Source organism: Nicotiana sylvestris, chromosome 1 (assembly GCF_000393655.2).
Source record: "Nicotiana sylvestris chromosome 1, ASM39365v2, whole genome shotgun sequence".
NCBI lineage: Eukaryota > Viridiplantae > Streptophyta > Magnoliopsida > Solanales > Solanaceae > Nicotiana > Nicotiana sylvestris.
Genome location: NC_091057.1, coordinates 45950239 through 45956238, shown reverse-complemented (window position 1 = coordinate 45956238; position 6000 = coordinate 45950239).

Genomic DNA, 6000 nt, shown 5'->3' with positions numbered 1-6000 from the left:
AGGCGAACGGCCCGCTCCCATGAGAGTAGTTGAACATATATTTCTCAAGTTATCATAATATCCCTCAATTCTTTTCAAAATAATAAATTCAACTAGAAGCTTTTAAATTCTCAAAATCCTCAACCTTAGCTCTATTCAAGACAATTAATAAGCATAATCAAATAACGATGTCAACAAAGCATGGTGTAAACCTAAAACTACATGAACATAAGCATGAATAGTAGCTACGCACGCACTCTCGTTACCTCGTGCATACGTTGCACCCCACAAATAGAAGCACATATTAATTTAGTTCACATATGGGTTTAATTCCCTCTTAAAACATTAGAAAAGAGACATACTTCGTCTCAAAGCCTACTTTCCGGTCCAAGATTGTGCTCAAACCCTCAATTTAGTGCCAAACAACTGGAAACTAGTCAAATATTATATAAAATAATCAATACATGTTCAAAAGTTCATATTCTAACTATCAAAGTGATTTCCCAAGTCTATTTGAAGACTTTCTAAAATTCATCCCCGGGCCCACGTGCCCGGGTTCCAAAAATTTTCGAAGAAAGTTATTACCATGTTACGACCCAAACTGGAGGGCCATGACTAGCACCCGACCATACTTGTCAAGCACCAACATACATTTTATCTAACCTTCTTTATTATCTTTTAGGGTTGACGAGATCAATATAAATGGTGGACATGGATCATGGACAACCAACAATAAAATATGATGGCATGAACATACATAACATGGGATGACCAGACAATCAAGAAACTACATATAAGGTACGAGCTACCATGCTACCATGAAAGACTATACAACAAAAACCAGCCGATAAGGCATACCAAACTATGCATGAGTCGACACCTGTCTATGAGCCTCTAAATGAACATAAGTGCTGCAACATAGCCGGAACAGGGCCCCGACATACCCGTAATGTCTATAACAAAAATGCATACCAAGACCACGGCAAGTTCGGAGAAGGGATCTCGCCAATCACTGCTGAACTGGACAGCCTACTGCGGTGGGGAAGCTGCACCTGCCTATCTATCAGGGCCTGCAGCATGACATGCAGCGTCCACAAACAAAAGGACATCAGTACGAATAAAGTACTGAGTATGTAAGGCAGGGAACCATAAATACGAACAATAATGTAAGCAGGGATAGAGAATATACAACATGTAACATTTGAGTACCTCTGAGGGCTACTGACATGAAATGCATGATACATATATATAAATACATAAACTTTTAAATTATACGCATCTGTGGGCATCAACATCATCATATCGTACCCGGCCGTAAAAGGCTCGGTAAAAAAAACGTACCCGGTCACGTGGAGCTCGGTAAAACCCAACTGATCAGTGGTTGCACAATAGGTGTCATACCCGGTCGACTATAGCGCAGCTCGGTAGAGTAAAATAGATACATATATATAACACATGCTCGACACATGGAATCACATTCTAAACCTTTCGGAGTGACGTAAGGTCGGTATCCTCTGTACACGTTATTAGGACTAACTCTTCACTATGAACCTTATAAGAATCAGGAAGTACCAACAACATTGATAACATAAGAATAAGAGAAGCAACATTAACATCAATCGTTCCATAAGAGGGAAAACAATGTAAGTACTGCTAGCTTCTAAGAGTGGAGTATCTTTGGAAGCTCGTTCATTACATTATGTACAATCGGAGTCGTGCAAAAGAAGGAAAGGGATAGCCTCACATACCTTGTATATACTGCCCCAATCTCAAGCTATGTAATTGTCACAACTCCTTAGTTTACAATAAGAGAAACGATACTATCGTTATTATTTAAGCGTCATAACTATTAGTATCGACCACAACCTATTTTACGATGAAATGGACAACACCTACCCTATATATATGACTTCACACAATTCAAAACAATTACCAAACAGCCCAAACAACATCAATAATTATCATATTGAGCCTCCCAAAATAGTCCACGCACAACCTAATCACTTCATACATACGACGGCCACCGTAGTCGTGTCAAACGACCCGGAAATGTTATGACGATCTATCTTCCCACAACCCTACATATATATGGTGTTTCTCCACCCCCTTCCACCTCCAAAACTCCACAAAATAGTAGTAAACCACGCAGCCCAACAGCAACACAAAACAGTCCATAAAACAGTCCGCCACAAGTGAATAACTCGAACTCACGGCTTCTGATCAGCGTCCCGTGAGTTCTTACATGTATAGAACGAATTACCATGAATTCAAAGCAGAACAAAATATATGAAAGAGGGAAGTAACTTACCTTACTTGTTGGATAACTCAGCCCTTCCCTTGGTTCTTCAAACTCTAGGTTTCATCTTCAATTAGAACTTGAAAGAGAGGGAAAATCGATTAGGGTTTGTGTGGGATTTTTAGGGAGGAGTTGCAGGGGTTTAATTTGTTTTTGAAGGTCTGAAATAAGGGTGAAATAACTGAGTTTATAATCCCTTAAATGTCCTCTCTTGGCCGACTTTGGGACTTTTACTTTTGTCCTCTCATTTTGGCAAGTAGGTGATGCACCTACTGGTCACCTACCAATCTGCGCAAACTTGCAAAAATACGAATATCTTTATACTTCAAGATCGTATTGACAAATGGTTTAATGTGTTGAAAACTAGACTCATAGATCTTTAATTTGGTGGGTAGATCACCCCGTAATTCTTTGTAAATTGGGATAAAAGCTTAGAAACATTTGACCTAATGTTTAAGTAAAATTATGAACGTAAGTTGCGACAACGTTTGTCGACTTTTGTTTCGTAACTCGTTTGACTTCAAGACTTATGATACGAATATTATATGATTTAAATACCTTAATACATGACCTCTTGAGTGTATTAAGAACCTCTAGGTTTACCTGAAAACACGAGTTACAACATCCTTGATTCGTTTAACTTCTAATACTTGTTAATCACCCTTATACACCCTTGTATCACTTAAGACCAATAGGATTAACTTCTTATCATCTCAAAGGTAATTCCTTCTTGGATTTATGTTAACTAATATATGATATGAACTAACGTGTGTGGATATGGGTTGCAACACCCTTTCCCCACTTAGGAACATTTGTCCTCGGATGTAAGGGTTCATGGGGAGTTTAAATCATCGTGGATTCCGGCCAACTTTCTCCCATAAATAGAGGACAAACTTGCAAGCAGTTAACTCAACGTATGACCTTACAAGAGTATGCAAAGCATTATGGATATGTACATTATCTGCATATCGGCATTTTGTATTAAGGAAGAGTATTCTCAAGTTATTGCTTACCTCATAGAGACATTTCACCTTCCAATATATCATGTGTTCCACCAGCATCCTTGTTATTGTCACGACCCGAATCAGAGGGCCGCGACGGGCACCCGGTGCTTTACTCAACCGAGTACCAATGTAACATATCTTTCTTATCATACTACCATGAGTAAATGATCCAAAAAACTGGTCATGAGATAACAAGAATAAAACATAAGGGAATACTCAACATATGAAGACCCAAAATGATATACAAACTTATATATGTGACATACAGGCCTATAAGGCTGACGTGACCATTTGTAAACTCAAAACATAGGCCTACAATGCCATACAAGTGTCCCTACACCTGACATGTGTCTATAAGCCTCTAAGAGTACATAAAATTATAAAGATCGGGACAGAGCCCCGCCATACCAATTAATACATATCCAAAGCATACTGACCAACTAGGCAACTCCGGAGCAAGTGGAGTGCACCAACACCTTCGCTGAGCTGATAGCCTACTAGGAGGACTGTCAACCTATCAATCGGGACCTGCGGGCATGACACGCAGCATCCCCAGGCAAAAGGGATGTCAGTACGAATAAAGTACCGAGTATGCAAAGCAGGAAAGCATAAACAAGAACAGTAATGTAAGGAGAGATAGATGAGATACAACCTGTAACATCTGAGTGCCTCTGGGGGATACTGACATGAAATGCATAATACATATATATACATGAACTTTTTAAAAACATTCGCCTCTGTGGGCGTCATCATCATCATATCGTACCCGGTCTCAAAGAGGACTCGGTAAAAACGTACCCGACCATCATAAGGCTCGGTAGAATTGTACCCGGCCACGTGGAGCTCGGTAAACCCAACTGATCAATGGTTTCACAATAGGTGCCATACCCGGCCGACTATAGCGTGGCTCGGTAGAGTAAAATAGATACATATATATAATGCATGCTCGACTCATGGAATCACGTTCTAACCCTTTCGGAGTGATGTAAGGTCATTGCACCTCCGATTAACATTATGGACATCCCTACCATCAATATGAACCTTAGTGGGATTTAATGATCATACACGCTTGTTTAGAATAATTTTATAAGGAAAGAACAACATGGACAACCTTAGTTTCTAGGAGTAGATCCGTTATGAATTAGCGAACCGTTTATGTTCATGTCAATTTAGATCATGCCAAAAGAAAGAAGTAAGTGCCTTAACATACCTTGTATATTCTTTCCAACCTCAAGCTATGCAATTTCACGGCTTCCTTAGTCTACAATAAGAGAAATGACACTCTCGTTATCATTTAAGCGTCGTAACTATTATGTATCGACCACAACCTATTTTACAATGAAACGGACAGAACCTCCCCTATATATATGACTTCACACTAGTCAAAACAATCACAAACAACCCAACATACCCCTATCACTTCATACACAACACGACAACCATAATAGTGTTAACCAACCCGAAAATATTACGACGAACGACCAACAAACAACCTTGCCATTATGTGGTGTTTCTCCACAACCTTCCTTCTCTCAACTCCATATAAATAGTAGTAAAAGAGACAACCCAATACCAACATGAAACAGCCCAAAAATATTCCCACAAGTTCATCAACTCAAAAATAATATTTCAGTTTACTTAAACACGTTTCGACTTGTCTTTTCTTTCAAATTGGGAAATACAACCAAAAGTACATCATTATACCTCTTATCCAATAAACAGCTATGAATTCAACTTAAAAATAAGTTTACAACCAGCCAACCATTACACAAGAACAAACAACATACCATTCTTTCGAAACTAGCTAGGTCTATTCTTTACGTTCGAGTTACAACTCGCAAACGCATAGATAATGGAAGGAGAATCATAAACTTACCTTGTACTGAGTATAACCCACGAAACCTGGTCCTTTTTCATCAAAAAAAAGTTCCACAACACGGCTACAAGAAGGAGAAAGAGAAACTAGCAAGCTGTCCAGATTTTTCAGCACTAGAATCCCGTCGTAACACCCGGAATACCCTAGGGTTTGTGTGGGATTTTTGGGGAGGAGTTGCAGGGGTTGAATTAGGTTTTCTTGGTCCGAAAGATATTTGAAATAACTGAGTTTATAATCCCTTAAAAGTCCCCTCTTGACCAACTTAGTTGAGGCCTCTCTTTTTGGCAAGTAGGTGATGCACCTACTTGTCACCTACTAGTTGCGCGGTCTCACGAAAATGCGAATATCTCTATACTCCGAGATCATATTGATAAACGGTTTAATGAGTTGAAAATTAGACACATAGATCTTAAATTCAATATGCAGATCATCCCTTGATTCAAAGTATGTTGGGAGAAAAGCTCAGCTACATTTAACCTAAGTTTCAACTCATTTTTTAATGTAACTTGTGATGACCTTTTCCAACTTTTGTTCCACAACTTGCTTGACTTAAAAACATAACACACGAATATCGTACGACTAAATTAACTCATAACATAACCTCATCATCATGTTAATTACCCTTGTATCACCCCAAAAGTATAGGTTATAACATTCCAAACTTGTCGACATTCAACGAAACTTATTTTCTTTAATTCATTTAGCGCCTAAGCTTTCCAACCCTTTTTGTACTCGTTATTCATGATCTAAAGATTTGTAACCTCCATTATAAAAGGGTTAACTTATTTTATGTACTTTCAAAGTTGATCTCATTTCTGAGCTTACATCAATTGACTTATGGATAC